The following is a 15,838-nucleotide window of genomic DNA, read 5'->3' as shown; positions in this document are numbered from 1 at the left end:
AGAGCAGTAGGGATCCAAAATATAGACTGTATATGTATGCATAAACTGTCAACAATAGAACACGAGCATCAAGTAGGACTCACTAGTACATAGCCTATGGAGAGGTCAAAAAAAGGGTGCTCCAGCTACCTGTATCACTGAAAGGATCTCCACATTTGAGAATCCCCCAGCTCAATAAAAACCTCACGCTATCGACCCAGCTCATGCAAATCGCGTATAGTCAAGTCTCAGAAATGACTATCTTCGAGACCAAGTCTCAGAAATGGCTAAGACTACCAAATACAACCAAGTATGGCTCCACAAATGCGTACAATGGCATTTTCCACAAGTAACGTACAATCCAGCAGACAATGTGCTCAAAAAGGCGTCAAGTGATGCATACCCACAACACTTGCAAGTGACATCACTGCTAGTATATCACTGTACTCCAGCTACCTATACCTGTGTGAATCACCTGTACCTGTACCTGTCCCTGTAACCTGTAGCCTGTAATCCCCAATCTCGAAGCTCGAAGCAGAACGTACTCGAAGAAGATCCTCAGTCGGGGCACCAAAAGAATGTGAGCGGGATGAAAACACACACAACGCCTCTATAACGACCGGATACACACTCTTGGAAGGATATACACACACACTATGGGGCACCACTCGGCTTACACAACACACCAGGCCGAGATAGGGAACACACCTCTAGAGTGAGAGGAGAGAGACTATCCACTTGCCCACTCCACAAAGACACACACACACACACACCCAAAAAACTCAGCTCAAAAGAGGAGAATTTCTGATGTTTAGATACAATTGAGCTTGGGCCAACACCAATGGGGCAAATAGCTCACACAATATGGGTAAAAGATACCAGATACAATCACAAATTGGAGCAGAAGCTTCGCTCATAGGAGAAACTTACACAACCAAAAAAGCAGAAAAAGAGTGAGGAATTTGGAAAAATGGACAGCGCCATCGCATCCGGAACGGTCCAAAACCCCAGTCTACAATGTCAAAGTGCTCAAATCCGACATCGGATGAGCAGTTTATGGCCAAAACAGGCTCTAAAAACCCCAAAAAACACACCTGCGGCTGTTCCTCCTCTCTTCTCCACGTTTTTTTTGGTCTTCTCTCTTTTTTTTCAGTTCCCACACTTATCTTTTTTAGTTGGGCACCCTTGGCCTTTTCGATGAACTCAAACGGACCCCGAACAGGCCAAAAACTGACCTCGCAGTGCATAGTTGTCACCTTTTTGCATCATCCGCACACCTGGCACTCATTTCTTTTCAATAATGTGTCTTGCAACCACGTGAAGTGGCCCCGAAAAGTGGTCATAATGATGACCTTTTTGCATACCTCTCACAAGAAAACACCCACGTTGTGTCCGTATTCATCTACGTGCAAATATTGACCCCGTTCGACCTCCTGACGCCACTCGATGCCATCTGACGCACCTACTTACCTCATGTCGTCGGTCCTCGGATAGCTTCCTCGAGAAGTTTTACGCACTACCAACTCCTCCTTATTGTAGAAAAAACACAGTGGTACTGGTAATAGTGAAAATCGATGCACTATGTACACCCTGTCCTACCTGTACACATGTGGGCCCCACGTAACCACCTGGCTCTGAAAAATGGGCAATTCTTTATTCGATGCACCATGCATGTGTATGTACATATGCGCAATCCCTTGCTCCAAAAAACTCCTGACAACATCCACAAAGATTATCTATCCTCCTCCAATATCACACTTACGACCACAAAGCTTAGCCTCTTCTTCTTCGCAACTTTCTCTCTTATATTTGACATATTCATCTCTTGACTTTTCAAACCTATTTTTTCCATCGAGATAATTTTTCATATTTTTACACTCGTTTTGTAAAACTCTAAGCGGAACTTTTTCTTCTCCTCTTGCTCTCAAGCGGCACTTTTTGCTTCAAGGACTTCCCACAATGTGTGTGTGTGTGTGTGTGTGTGTGTGTGAGAGAGAGAGAGAGAGAGAGAGAGAGAGAGAGAGAGAGAGAGAGAGACTATGAGACACAACAAGCTGAGTACAAATCTCATGATGTGATTCCATTCAGGAGATAGATTGGTGAAGTGGTTTGCATCTTAGATTCCAAATAATCTTAGGGAAAAAAGGAATTTCTTCTAAATGTTGCGGAATATGTCCTGGCGATTCAATGAAAATTGTCAAAAGGCAGAATCTTGTGCATATGCCTTTGTGAAGATTAACGTGTCGCTTGCTCCTGGTGACCGCGTTTTATATAGCCACTCATGCATGGTCCACGTTTGTCCCGATGCCTATATTTTATATAACAACTCTCTCTCTCTCTCTCTCTCTCTCTCTCTCTCTCATTGGTCAATGTACACAGAGCGACAGAACCTAGGACTAGTTGCAAAGGGTATGCCTTTCTTTAGATCAGTGCTCAAGAAAAATCATTTTTCCAAACATACAAAATTCATTACCTTGAATTTAGCAAGAGAAAACTTTAGAAAATTAGGTTTATTTTGCGGCTTTTTACACTTTTGATGGAATCTCTTCTTTTCCCCTTGCCTTGAATTGGCATTTTTGAAATAGAAAACGGCGCCATCTCAAGAGCCGGGTCCTCCTGTGTACTAAGGAAATTAAGGGGACTAAATATTATTGTAAATTCTGCCCCAAAATAGAGAAAATTTAAAAAATGCCGTTTGAAGGCAAGGAAAAAGGAGAAATTCCTCCCCAAAATAGAGAAAATTAGTGTAAACATCTGAAAAATAAACCTAATTTTCTTAGATTTCCTCTTGGAAAATTCAAGAAAGGAAACTTTGTATGTTTGGAAAAATGATTTTTCCTTTACACTGTACCAAAACAACACATTCCCCAAAATGTAACACCTCAAAAAGTTTGAATATATACCTACTTTTGGGAGGGTTGTGCGCATACCGGCGTGCAGTCCTTGCAGCAAGCAATGACGTACGAAAAACTTTGATTCTCGCCCTTGCTATAGAGTACTTGGTGCAAAGTATAATACCCACGAGCTCATCCATTCTCGTTGTAGGTTGTTTCCTCTCTCTCAACCCACTTCAGTCCAAATGGATGCTAAGCGCTCAGTGAAGAGAAATAGCCTGTGGAAAATGCCCCTACAAAGGAAGGTGATGATGCAAGATGTGCAATTGAGGAGGAAGACACAGGTGCCGCATCATCAAGCTTGATGTCCTTGCTGTCAGAATGAGAATGTTCTCATTGACCTAAAGGCCAATTAGCTATACCAATTTGATCAGGACGACAAAACCAGTGGGACAAGTGAAGCTACTTCAGCATAAGAAGACCAAAAACGTGATTGGTCATGAAATCTATGCAAATCACACGATCGTTCCCTCTATAAGCTGCTTGTAGGAACATCAGGTAGTGACAAGGCTTGTGTCTGGCATGTCTCTGCTGAGAGATAAAATGTTTGCATTTTCTTTGGGGGTGTGGAAAATGATCAAGCATTTACAAAAAGCCTTTGAGGCTTCTCAAAAGGAGATGTCAAGCACCCCAAGGAGGTGGATGAGTTTCTTGAGGGGCTAAAAGTTGGCGACAAAGAGGCCAAGAGTGAATAAGTGAAGGAGGGACTTTGCCACCGGCCATCCTTACTTGGGTCATGACACCCAACCTCGATGGACAGTTACTCGGGCCATCATTGAGTACTACCATAATTGGGATTATGTCGTGCTGCATGACAGGCACCGAATGGAGTTGGAGATCGTATCACTAACCATGCATAATAAGTAGAGAGAAACCATGTAGCATTGATGCCTATATATGAGTCCCTCACCTTGCGTGATGCTAAGGTTGAGACATGTTGCAATGTGCAACATCAATGCTTGTGAGGCCCAATGATGTGCGATATTGCAAATGCAGACAACACTTGAGCACCTTTCACTTATACATGAAATAAAATGTAAAATTAAGAGTAAACATAGCACAACATGGGTAGATTTCATCTAGATATTCCACTACAAGAGGCTATTCATATTAGCGACGCTCACACAGCGACGCTCAAAAAAAAAAATCCCGGCGTCGCTATGAGCGTCGCAAATTTACAAGTAAATTTGCGACGCTCATAGCGACGCCGGATGGGCTAAAAAAAAAAACAGAGAGCGCCCAAAAACTCAGATCTCAGATCTGAGTTTTTCGGCGCCCTCAAGCAAGGAGTAGGTAACGCTCTCCCTCTCTCTCTCTCTCTTTCTTCTCCACACACACACACACACACACACACGAGGAGAGGAAGGAGAGCCAGGTATGCTCCTTCCCTCTCCTCACTCTCATGTTCCCTTCCCCTCTTTCTCTCTCTCCCTCTCTCTCTCTCTCTCTCTCTCTCTCACACACACACACACACACATAGTGTTTTTGAGAGAGAGAGAGAGAAAGAGTACAAACATAAACAAAAACGCACACACACATACATAAACAAAGAATGCACACACACATTGAGAAAGGAAAAGAGAGAGAGAGCATGCATAAACAAAAAACGCACACATTGAGAGAGGAAAAGAGAGAGAGAACATGCATAAACAAAAAACGCACACATTGAGAGAGGAAAAGAGAGAGAAAACATGCATAAACAAAAAAACGCACACACATTGAGAGAGAAAGAGAGAGAAACTAATTTAACGTCGTAGGAAACTAATTAAAATTAAAAGACCTAAAGATCTAGCCGACGAGGAGTTGAACTCAAGACCTATTATTCAAGAGGAAAATGGCATAACCAATCTATCATACTTGGCATGGGTGATAGAAAGGTTATACCATTTATCTCTTTTTATTGGCACACACATCCACACACGCGCACACACACAAGAAGAAGAGAGTTATAATGTCGTAGGAAACTATCCTAAAAGACGTTAAAGATTAGGTTAGATGTAGACTTACGTTAAATTAGATTTAGGTTTATTTAAGTTAAATTAAATTAGATTTAGGTTTATTTTTAGTTAGATTTACGTTTATTTACGCTAGATTTAGATTTACGTTATATTAGATTAGATTTAGGTCTCCATAGACTGCGCTGCCTGCATGAAGCGGGTGAAGAAAGCCCTCAATGGAATATAGGGTATTGCTGCCTTCACTCATGGTGGGCTCCGTCGATCCAAAAGTACTGGTGAAATGTCTTCAGAAGATAGGGAAGAAGGTGGATCTTCAGGGCGGCAAGAGTCACTACATCCCCAACAATGACCATCTAGACAACCTCTAGTCATTCAACAGCAACTTCAAAGTTAGTAACAAGAGCAAGAACGGTCCAAAGGGCCAATTGCTGTCGTCAGATGTGGATGGAGATGAGGCAGCGTCACCGTCGAAAGTTAACTCTCACATATTTAGTGATGAGAATGCCAACTCTTGCCGAGTTATGTGAAAAATTATGTGTTAAATCAGTTTTAAGGTTCTTATAATCCCTGTTAGTTTAGTTCTTTGTTTTTAATATAACATAATTTATGTTAGATTTAGATTTATGTTATATTAGATTAGACTTAGGTTTATTTAGGTTTACCCACACACACACACACACACACACACACACAAGAAGAAGAGAGTTTTAACGTCGTAGGAAACTATCCCAAAAGACGTTAAAGATTAGGTTAGGTGTAGACTTACGTTAAATTAGATTTAGGTTTATTTTTAGTTAGATTTACGTTTATTTAGATTTACGCTTATTTACGTTAGATCGAATTCACGCAAGAATTACTTACGGTTTAGGGTTTAGAGTTAGACGAACAGTGAAAAGATCTACTGTGAAAAGATGTTAAGATGCTGTGAAGTGCTACAGCTAGAGAAGAGGCAAAGGGGTTTTGTCCACTACATGCAGTATCATGTAGACGTGGGTCTGTAGATTTCTTGTACCCACAAATATAGGTATTGACCAATAAAGACGAGATTATAACCCGGTGGTTTTGATCTCCGTGCACCTCTAGACCAAGGTGTGCGGGGATTGGACATGACTAGAGAATGTGAGGTAGAGAGAGAGAGAGAGAGAGAGAGAGAGAGAGAGAGAGAGAGAGAGAGAGAGAGAGAGAGAGATAGTGGTTGACTACGAAGAAGGGGCTCCTATGGCTAAGCTTGATTGTGCCAGGGCGATGTAAAGTGGAGAATATGGATGTGTATCTTCGTCCACTATTGGAAGAGCTACAACAATTGTGGATTGGCATAGAAGTGGTGGATATGAGCCGACACACAAGACGACGGAATGCTTTGATCAGAGGCATTCTAATGTGGACCATGCATGACTATCCCGGGCTAACAGAATGCTCAGGTGATCTATTGACACTCCTCACTCAGACACTGTAAATCTTGTTTTTTCCCATAGTTGATCTATTATCATGTGTATACATGCAGGGCTTCAAACAAGCGGATACAGAGCATGTGTCACATGTGGACCTAGACTGAATGCACGTAGGGCGCCCTCCCTGAAGAAGCAAATCTACGAAGGTCATCAAGCATATCTTCCAGAGAATCATGTGTTACGCGACGGCTTTTTGGGAAGAGAGCCACCAAGGATGTCTGCACAAGCATGGTTAGAGCAGAAGGAGATGTGCGATGACGGATTGCCTCCAGGGATGAAGAGACTATCTCTATGGTATGAGTTACCATACTGGCCCCGACTCATGATCAATCACTTGCTCGATCCAATGCACATATTCAAGAATGTGGGTAATCTACTATGCGACCATCTGACCGGCAAGAAAGATACTTTGGGAGCCAGAGTTGACCTTAGAAATGTGGATCGTATGGAGCAATATTGGCCGCAAACAGCGTCTGATGGATCGATAAAACTCCCTAAAGCACCATGGATTTTCACAGGAGCCCAAGAACGCAAAGTAAAAGAGACCATTTGATCTTTGCGGACCCCCACTGGCGTAATGCACTCGCTCCGAATGTGTTTTACTAAAGAAGGAAAGCTTACCGGTTTGAAGTCACACGATTGGCATAAAATGTGTCAGGTACGTTCATAGTGGACTTTAATATCATTGCATAAAATGTAGACTTTAATATCATTGCTGCACATACTTTACAGTTTATTTTACCGATTGCCATTGAGGGATGTTTGTCTCTCGACATCCGTAACACAATCTACAAACTTGCAAAGCTGGTGCAATGGATCTCACAAAAGGAGATCAACGTAGACTCCATACCATTCGCCAAACTAAATGCTGCGGAGCTTGTGTGCATGTTTGAGAAACATTTTCCTACTACCATGCTAACTATTCAGGTGCATCTTCTTGTTCACATAGTTGATGAGGTGGAAATAGCTGGCACAGTTCATTCCAGATGGATGTTCTTCTTAGAACGTTTCATGAAAACGCTTAAGGGATATGTGCGTCAAAAGACACGTCCGGAGGGTAGCATGGCAGAAGGTTGGTTGGTATTAGAGTCCCTAGTGTACATTGGAGAGTGGCTAGATGGATTTGATAAAGCCCGGGACACGCTATGGAAAACCATAGATGATGAGCGCATATCTGGGATTGTCATGTGCAATCTCGGTGTTGAGAAGAAGATGACGGAAGATCTAGAGGATAAAATCAACCGATTTTGCATGCTTCACAATCCAGTGATGCAAAAGTGGTCACAATATGAGGATGCAAAGCAAGAGCGACAAAGGGCACGAATCGAGTGGAGACGGGGAAGACGACCACCGATGCACTATCCGACGGTTCTGGAGATCCTACCAACATTCATGAGCTTAAGATGGTTGCACAACCAATTGAAAAGCGCACAAAAATGTGATGACGAAGTGACTGAGGAAGAGTGGGAGTACTCTCGGGGTTGCGCGACCAAGGTAAGTTTGCAATGTACGACTAGCTAGTGACTTTATTTCTAAACGTTTGAACGGCCACTCATAATCTTTGTTCGTTGTAGTATAAGTCATACACAGCAGCATGGTGTAAAGGTCGACATTTTAGGGTGGAACGGATCAACAAAAAGCGTTTTACTCAAGATTGTGGAATCATGGCAAAATTTGAACAGTCTAGTCGACGACGTTCCTCTGATGCAGATCCTGTGGTGGCGGAACTCACTTACTTCGGCACGCTACAAGAGATTTTGAGGATCGATTACAGAGGATTTTTTGTCAACTTGTTCGACGTGCAATGGTTCAAGATAATCATGGAGGGTCGCAACGCTACTGTGCGTAGAGGAGAGTCTGGTTTTCTTGAGGTGGATTCTACTAAGAAATGGACTGACCTAAGAGACACTTTCGTACTACCCGAGCATTGTGAACAAGTAAGTATGTAGCTAGTTAACATCCCCCTTTTACAAGTTATGTGCTTGAAAGCTCTCATGTAAGTTATGTGGCTTTGGCATGTAATATTTCATCCTACAAAGTCTACAACAAACTGGTGGTACGTCATAGAGGTAGCCCCTCGTAGTGCAAGGACGTATGAAGGCTACCATGTGCCAATCACAACGGCATCAATGGAGGAGATCAGAGAAGATGCTCAATCAGAAGCCGCTGCGGTGGTGCCAGACAAGCATCAAGATGCTACTACTCTATATGGGGTGCATGCAGAGGAGCTACAAAATGAAACAGAGGATATGTGTTTAAACGATGAGCTCTATATAGATATAGGAAGTTATGCTGAGTTATGCGAGGATGAGAGAGAGATCTCTTAAAGCCACAAATATTGTATTTGAACAATTTTGCTCCGGGTTCTAAAAGCTTTGGCTCTCTAAGTACCTTCCATGGTGTATAACGCTCTTTTCTACTCGCCCTCACATCTTTTGATTGAAAATTCTGAGTTTTCGACTTGCCTCTTCTATCACTCAATTCATTGCGTCATTGTATTTATATGCATCATTATGTCATTGTATTTAATGGTCTTTGCATCAATGTCTACTCTATTCATTCAATTTTAAGTTTAAATATTCGTGTGTTTAATGCAGGTATGGATGATGAGGAGTTTCTTTCTTCTTTGTCAGCACAGCAGAGACAGTGGTACGTGGAGCGTCATCGCTCTGGCGCATCATCGCGCGTTCCTACTCCATCCGCATCTCCCTCTCTTTTGGATCATTCGGCGCGCTCCGAAGCTTCGGCGTCGACGAGACGATCTTCACACTCGTCTAGACACCGGCGGCATCATCATGGATGATGACGGCAAGAAGGTGATCTCGCGCATGCGTGGTCTTTGCTCTCAGCTGTTTAGACACTACATACTAAACAAATGGAGTGAAGTACCAAGTGATTTAAAAAACAGAGTCATCAGCATACTTCATGATGAGTTTCCCGTTCCAACACGGGATCAGCGCTTCAATAAAGACCTGATGAAGATTCGAATGCGCGAATACTGCAAACACAAGCGTTCCGAAGTGCAAAAAGCAATCAAGCATGGGTGGAACAGGCCAGATTGGCTGGCCCAAGAAGATTGGAAGAATGCGAAAAAAGCAGCGCGCGAGAATCCCGACAAGTGGAAGCAACAAAAGGATGTAGCCAGAGCGCGAGTAGAGGCAGGGAGCTCGCACCACTTGGGGAGCGGTGGATGGGCATCATTTGAGGCCGATTTTGTAAGTGTTTTTGCATTGCTCTTTATGTTCGATAGTTTAGGGTTTATGAGTTTTTTAATTCTAACATAATGAAATCTTTGTATGTTTTGATAGTGGTCGATGACAGGACGTGATCCCACACCGTACGAGCACGAGTACGCAGGCAGGAAGGGCTTAAACGCCCTGATGGACATTCTCAGTTCTCGCGGCGGCATGGTTAGTATTAGGGTTTACTCTTTTCTATTTTTTGTATTGTTTTATAAATGTCGTTATATGTTTATACTTACTGAAAGCTATCTTATTGTCTTTTTTTGCAGAATCCGACAGATACGCCACTTGGACGCGATGAGACGTCTGACTAGACGACGTCAGTTTAGCCGTAGCTAGATAGCATTAGTTTAGGGTTTCTCATAGCTTATGTATCATGAGACGGATTTTATACGTCTTTTTGAACCATGTATATTATTACATTTGTCACCGCAGTTCATTTTGCCAATCAATTCTTTATGCCTATGATGTTGTACAATTTTCATTATTACATTTGCCAATTAATTCATTTTGCCTATGATGTGTACAATTGTCAATTTTACGCTTGTCAATTTTGTAAACAATGCGTCTTGTGGGTGACTATTTTGGGTCTATTATCTACCCTTGCACTTTTTTAAAAAAGTGAATCAAGTACAATATGGTTGATGGGTGGCAGGGCATTCAATGCCCTGTCACCAAAAAAGATTTCTCTCGGGCGTCGCTATAACCATCGCTATTTATGGCTCTGGAGCGTCGTTATAAGCGTCGCTATAGACTTCTGTGTAAACGTCGCTATAACCGTCGCTATGACTGTCGCTATGAGCGTCTCTATATAGCGGCGCATATAGCGACGCCTATAGCGACGCTCTCGTAGCGACGCTATTAACGACGGTTTTAGCGACGCTAGGGGTTATAAAAACCCAGTGTATTTCCATCGCTAACAGCGTCACAAGAGCACACAACCTCTTGTAGTGTTCGCTCGGGTTTTAGTTCGCTCAAGAAATCTCGCTCCGGCTATGGTAAGACTCCCAAGAGGAAGCACCTCCCTAAATCCTTTGAACAATTCCAAGTTCACTGTAATCTTCTTAGAGGGAACAAACTCGAGGGGAGCCCTAGTTTATTCTGACTATCGAGGATGCAAGTGTATTTGTATTGAAGAAAGGACAGCTCAGAGGCTGGAGATAATTCAAGTCTATGATAATGGAGATAGATTTTGAGACGAAAAGGGGAACCACTATCTGATAGTTAGTAACTGTGAGGATTACAAAAAATATGGAGATAACGTGGCAAAAGGAAAAATGTTTTCAGAAACTCAAGAACCGCCACCAAACATTGATCGACCTGGAGCGCTTTTTATGTATGATAAGAAAACAACCAGGGTCTCAACCTATAATGAGAATGTGGGAATTTACAAGCATGAGAGCGAGGGAATAGTCTCTTACTTTCGTTGCAAGGAACCCTACCCAAACGAATTAAGCAATGACAAGGTTCTTTACTTATTATCTTATGAAATTGCTATGGGGAAGGATATTGTTTTTGTTGATAGATACGGGCGAGAATACAAACGTATTCTCCCAGAGGAGGTAGAAAAGGCAACAGTTCTAGGAGCATCAACATATGCCCCCGATGAAGTGCCAAGAGCCACCTACACCCCTAGCAAGTTGACAAATCCCTTTCCAAAAGATTACGACATGACCTCACATTCTACCCGACAACAGACATTCAACAACCAGAGCCAACTAGCAACCCAGCCATCATTGCAGGCATGGCTTCGACAGAGTGCAACATTAGAAAAAAACCGAAACCGAAATGGTTATCAAGCCGCACTAGGGCTAAGGGATTTACTAGAACCACCACTCTATTCAAGGTATCATGGTGAGAGTAAGCCAAAGACTCAAGGGTCGACAGAGCTTGGAAGACCACCCATAGGACGAGTTCGAAGAGATGAACCATCTCTTGCAAGAACTGTTAGAAATTATGGCTTAGGAGAACCACTGGGAGAGGAACCCGCCTACTACAGAAGGCAAGAGGAGGTATATTGATTAGGATGTGGAGATCCAATGATGAGATTTTTAGACCATCGTAGAATTAGACCTTCTCAGGTGCAAAAATGGGTAAACAAGAAATACACAAGAAACAAAGATCCTAGATATCATGTAGCAGCCTTTGTGCGTGTAATTAGAGTTGATGAGGTGTTAGACTTCCCTACCCAATTTGCAAGGTTTGGACTAACCCTAGGGAATGATGTTGCTACTTGGTTTGACTCTGTGGAGCGTAGAGACTTTGAGTCTATGGAGGAGGTGTTGCATGTACAAGTACATCAATATATTTACCCACACAAGTTCTATGTGGTCAAGGATGAAAGCACACAATACCCCATGTTGTTGGGACAACCTTGGCAAAAAGAATATAATGTGCAGATAGATTGGAATGTGAATGCAGTCAAGATTGAGCCTGCACAAGAACAATAGGTGATATCCTTTGCTCAGTAACCACGGAGGAATCAGTTTCCAGCAACACAGTCACACTGGATAAAGAGCCAAAAGGAAGGGTGCCACTAAAGAACAACATGATACCCAAGGCAAACAAACAGGGAACTACCAACCATGCTCACTACAAGCATAAAAAGTCACCAACCGCAGTGAAAAGATCAAGGTTACCAACACAAGAAAAACAAGTATGGGTGCGGAAGGATAGAGATGACGTGCCAGACAAACCACAATACAATAGAAGAAATCAAAAGGAGAAGACAGTTCAGCCAATAAACAAGGGAACAAAATAGATATGGATCCCAAAAAAATGCTCAGCAACAACTTAAATGGGAGTCTCATTTGGATCCCGAAACCGAAGCAAAAGGAACTCCCTTCAGTACAAGCAACATCGGAAGGCAGACAAACACTGCATATGAAACCGACAAACCGATCTATGTGGGTGCTAATCAGTAGCAGCAAGACAATGACAACTGCGAAAGTAGCAATACACCTACAAAAACCGGCAAAGCAAAGCTACAAATGTAAAGCAAAAGAGACAAAGTCGATGGCCAATTCAACCAAGACAATTCTCTCCAAGGAGACGACTACGGACATAGCGACAATTGCAGCAAACCAAGCAACAAGAAAGACGACCAAACAGAGAGCGATAGAATTACAACTTTTACTTGCAAAGAAAATATGCCGACCAAATCAAGAACAAATAGGAAACCTCGATGGCAAATGCCAATAAGCATATTGCTTATACCTTCCTCTTGCACAACATTAATTTTTCCATGCATCTACCGAGTATGGATCATTAGGGCCCCATTACACGGCCAAGAATTAGCACAAATTTTTAACCCATGCACGGCATATACTCTGAGGCGATACATTGTCGTCCGGGAGGGCTCCGGCTAGGAGGGGAGGAGGCATTCTCAAATGCGGACCTAATGGCAGAAGAGCAAAAAAGGACATATTCGACTATTTTAAGGGTTGTCGTTTGATTGCAAAATTTTCTCGACTAACCCAAGTACATATGTCCTTATACAGCTTGAATAGACAAGTATATAGGGCCAAACGCCAAATCAAGTCCCTAGGTGTGTGTATATAAGTAAAAATAGCCATTTTTTGGGCAAAATATTGAAAAAACAGAGAAATCCGGCCATAAACATTGCATGTGAGTATATATAGTGTTTTGCGGTAATATTTTTGATTTTTCATGATTTTTTGGGATTTTATGGGTTTTATTTGCTATTTTTCTTTGGTAGAAAAACTTCAAAAATACAAAAAGCAGGTGAAAAACAGTCGTAATGAAAAACAAAAAATATAGGGATGATCAATGACTATAGGAAAACCTATGGTATAGTGGGAGTGCAATTATGTGAATGGAGTAGAAAGCGTGATTTGGCTAGATTTTGACCGAAACGTCAAATTTCTCGGAAACTGGGCAAATGGAGTCCAACTCAAGAAATTTTTGAGCCTAAACCGCATCTCGCAAGAAGTTGGGAGCACATGTCAAATTTCATGAAAAGTGGTTCGAGGACCCCCATTATAAGAAATTTTCACTTCATTTTAAGCTCATTTCCACTATTGACTTTTGAGAGAGAGCTTCTGCCACCTAGAGCTAACGGAACTTCCAGCAGCTTTTAGGACGCACATGACTACCGACAGGCTCTAGACATGAGAGGTAGGCTCACCACCTTGAGCTTTTCACGCATGTTTGTCATTTTGTCGTGAAAACTAGCGTAGGGTTCACACAGAAAGCGGACAGTAGAGACCTACAAGTAGAAGTGACCACCTAACGGCTAACCCAAAAGCAATGAAACTTCATTGGCAGCTTACCCTAGCATAGGAGACCACTTTTGGATGACAAAAGGTAGTAGAAAACCATCGGGAAAAACCCTAATTCCTAGAGCCCCGCAAGAGGCCACCAAATGGGAAATCGGCGGAGAGGCTCCCAAATGCTACCAAAACTCATGGGTAGGAGCATCTCGACATGCTCGACAAGTCTATATAGCCCACATGGCCAAAAGGTGATCCGAAGAGGCACTAAACTTCAAAACGGCATCAGACACACAAAGCGTCAAATAGCTCTCGCAGCCAAACCGCATGTCCGTTTGCCACCAAACTTCACGAGAGCGTCTTTCCTAGACCATCAACAACCAATTAAGTCCTATGGTGGTAGACCACCACAAGTCATCGAAGACATGTAAATGCAACCAAGGGTGCTTCTAGAGCGACAAATTGCCAAACGGAGCTCCGGTGAAGCGAAAGTCGACAAAAACCATACGGCAAGGATCCCCAAGGGATCGGAAAGCTATGGAGACCAACATCAAGAAATTTCATCACCAAAAAGCACTCCAAAAGTTAGAAAATGGCTCGGAGGCTCTGAAATCCACACATGGAGTTACTTTCTATCTATTTGACTTTTTTGTTGAAATAGGGCTTAAAAGGGACTCAGGGGGACTAAGGGCAGGCACAAGTAGCAGTCACCATGAAAAATTCATCCGGAGACATCCTACGCGTAGGATGTCTCAAGGCCATTTCTGGGCACCAATCCCAACATCTCTCATTACACAAAGTTTTTGAATAGCCTTTGCATGCTAGCCACCAAGTTTCATCACATATGGACAAAAATTGACCTCATATGCATGAAAAAACGCAAAGTCAGGGCATAGAGGCAATAATGGGCCATAGACCTACCAAAACTTGTCCAAATCACATGAAACTTGCACAATACATTCATGGGAACATTGTCAAGCTATCTGTGTAGTCACATGCAAAACATGATGATATAGACATTCTACGCGTAGGATTTCTAAATGACATTTTTGGCCCACAGATGGTGTTTTTCAATTCCAGAGCTCTTCATATCACCATCAAGAGCTCATATATCAAGTTTCAAGCCATTCCCATCACTTTTGGCCCCCAACACCTCCAAGATACACTTTTTGAGCCCAAAAACACTACACATGGTCTTACCAACACCAAATCTTGTCCAAATCAAAATCCAAGAGCAGGGCCATGTTCCACATGCCAAGAGCTACCCACAGAAAAAATCTCAAGCTATTTTGATCAAAAAGACATCCTACTCATAGGATGTCTCCATCATGATTTTGGTCGTCTGTGCAAAAGCTGACCTCATGGGAGCCATTATCATGGTGCAAGGAGCCCATATATTAAATTTGAACCCATTTGAGTAACATTAGCCACCTGTTGTGGACATCCTACCCAATTTGTGAGCCTAAAGCCTGAATCTGCCCAAAAATGCACTTTTTGATGCCCAAACCCAATTCCAATCACATAGCCATGTTGCACAAGCCAAGGGCCACCAACGTGTCAAGTTGCACCAAAAACTAATGAAAAAGACATCCTACGCGTAGGATGTCTAAATGATAAATTTTGGCCAAAATTATACTGTGAGTACATACAGGGTTTTCCAAGTTCCTTTTAAGTTTTATTTTCAATTTTCAAGTCATTTGGATAGTTAAAATTTAGTTTCTCAACTAATATGGAAAAAACGCTAACTTCGGACTACTGAGTGCAATAGGATCCATGGCACCCGCCAAAATCACGGACAGGAAAAAGACATCCTACGTGTAGGATGTCTAAATGATAAATTTTGGCCAAAATTATACTGTGAGCACATGCAGGGTTTTCCAAGTTCCTTTCAAGTTTTATTTTCAATTTTCAAGTCATTTGGATAGTTAAAACTCAGTTTCTCAGCTAATATGGAAAAACGCTAACTTCGGACTACTGGCTGCAACAGGATCCATGGAAGCCGCCAAAATCACCGGCAAAGAAGAAGAGGATGACCATAAAAGATTACTTGGAAGAAGTAGAGCCGTTTGTCATCCCAGAAGG

The sequence above is a fragment of the Adiantum capillus-veneris genome, chromosome 7 (assembly GCF_014529385.1).
Source record: "Adiantum capillus-veneris isolate H3 chromosome 7, ASM1452938v2, whole genome shotgun sequence".
Lineage (NCBI taxonomy): Eukaryota > Viridiplantae > Streptophyta > Polypodiopsida > Polypodiales > Pteridaceae > Adiantum > Adiantum capillus-veneris.
This window is presented reverse-complemented; position numbering follows the sequence as displayed.